Here is a 2,576-nt window from a genome sequence, read left to right on the forward strand (position 1 = left end):
CCATTACATTGATTCCAAAGTCACACAGCCTAAAGGGTGCTAACTGCTACAGTATTGCCCATCGTCCCTGCTGCCCACTACATCTAATTGTCGATAGCTGTCAGGTCTAACAGGCGAGAACATGCCTGCAAGCTACACTATGTGCTAGGCTTTCAATAAGGCAGCAGCTATGAAAATTAGAATGGACGTATTGACAATTTCCAGAGACTGGCAGACTTGTTGTGGAGATTTAACAGGCACAGTTGAATTTCCAACCCCTGTGACAACTATTACTAGAGCATTACTAGAGCACCAAATAAAACTGTATTGTGACCGCGCAGGACAAAGACACAAAAGCCGCTTTTGACTTTTTTCATTCAGATAACTTTAAGGCACATTTAAGATTTACATTTTATCCACATATATAATGGCTGAAATAAAAACTTAATTTTACCAATACTATATGTTAGGATGTAATCATTTCATAATTAGAGCATATACACTTTTCACAGATTATTTCCTTTAATACAATTGGACATATCTTACAAGTATACATAAATTTTAACATTTTACTTATTCTTTAGTACTGCTGGTCTTTGCAAGCTGTGCCCAGATCATCATCATTATGTTTTTGTATGTATAATCACACGTATGGCTCCCGGACTTTTCTAGAGCTGCCCCAAGTCTCTGGAGTGGTCGTCCTAGTCCTATTCGGCTTGCTCCTACTTTCTGCTAATTTAAAAGAGCACTCAAATCCATTTTTCCAAACTTGCCTACCCATCTTCTTCTATCTTTTGAAACCGTCACTACTTTTCACCACTACATATCTCCCATCCTATTGAGTGTTACTTCCCCCACCTCCTAGATTGTAAGCTCTTCGGGGCAGGGTCCTCTCTTCCTCCTGTGTCACTGTCTGTATTCGTCTGTCATTTGCAACCCTTATTTAATGTACATCACTGCGTAATATGATGGCGCCATATAAATCCTGTTTATTAATCATAATAATAATAATATTTTCTGCAGAAACCAGCCTGATCACATACAGTGTTATATTATATCCCCAGCATCACCATAGTCATTAGGCATACATCATAACTATTAGACCTGCTCAAGATATGCTAGCAAGGCACATTTACTCCTAAAAGGATGCTGGAAAATAAAATATCTGGCTTTGTAAATTACTGAACCTCAGGAGCAAAGGTATCCACCATAAGATGAAACAGGAACTCGGCCGTAATCAAGTTGCACATTTACATTCAACTCAACAATGAAGCCTTGTAATGAATACAGAAAATACAGCTCTTGTATTCAGGGTCTTTGCTTTTTAACTTGGCATGAATCAAATGTAGCTAGTAGACAGTGTTATGTGACCAGAGGCCGCAGTACTATCAAGCATCATCATTTTAAATGAATATTAATTCATGCACCTTTTTTCATCAGATAGAGGTACATTACCGGTACTAGTACTTGTTACAGTAGATTAAGTAAGTACTGGTTACAGTAGATTAGGTGGATTTTCAGATTATAGTTTATTTTTTATGGGGTGTGTCCTAAGAGGATTTACCTATCCGTGGAATCCAGGCTTCCATATTATGTTTCCAAACTCTGCTTTCACATACCTTCTTCAGTCTTCAGTGTTCCTTTCCATCTATTCAGAAATGTGTTCCGCCTACCTTGTACTGCTGGATGGTGATGCCCACCTTCATCATTAGTGTTGGACATCTATGATGGTTTGGTGCTACTGCCCAACTGAAAATGTTAGGTGTTACTAACCCATATGGATTCAGGGGTGATACTGCCCAACATTATATTGTTAGGTGCTACCCAGGTATTATTATTTGGTGCTTCTACCCACCTTGGACAGTTGGTATTACCCATCTTGCTATTTATGTAAAATAAATATGATTTTTTTTAACCTTTGTTGCATATTAATACAGTTGATCCTCTGCATTCCATTTGTGGCCATCTACATGCCTGTACTCTGGTAACTCTAATATCTCAGAATGACTTCCCTGACAAAGACAACAGCAAAATATGCATATCACAGGGTGACAACAGAAAAAAAGTGACAGATCATTTTTTCCAAAAAAGTGGAAGTCCTGGAACAAGGATCCTATGGCAGGATACAAAAAATGAGTTTTGAATTAAAATAAAATGTTAAAACCTATGACATTTTAGTGATTGTGTTTCTTTTTCTTAAGGTAGACAAAAAAAACTTTGAAATAATATCCCAAAAGGTAACAGCTGAAATTTAAATACATAAATCAATCATTCCTTCCTAGTTCAGTAACACGTAGTGTTTATGTTATTGGCAAGATAAAACTAAATCTCACCATTCTCTCTCAGCTAATAATCAGCTGGAATTCTATCACACCCAGAGTGGCACATAACCAGTGATAAAAGATATTCATGTTGGCACTTCTAAAGATGTCCTGGAATGCAGGGGCTAAGTCAGGAGACTTCTGTATGCCTAAGTACATTAGGAACAAGTGCCACAAAGTTTAAAAGGATGCTGTCATTATTTTTGTATAACTTTTACATGTATTCATTTCGCATTTGATTATGTATTATCTTCCTAGGCCAGGGGTCAGCAACCT

This window comes from Pyxicephalus adspersus, chromosome 1 (genome assembly GCF_032062135.1).
Source record: "Pyxicephalus adspersus chromosome 1, UCB_Pads_2.0, whole genome shotgun sequence".
Taxonomy (NCBI): Eukaryota; Metazoa; Chordata; class Amphibia; order Anura; family Pyxicephalidae; genus Pyxicephalus; species Pyxicephalus adspersus.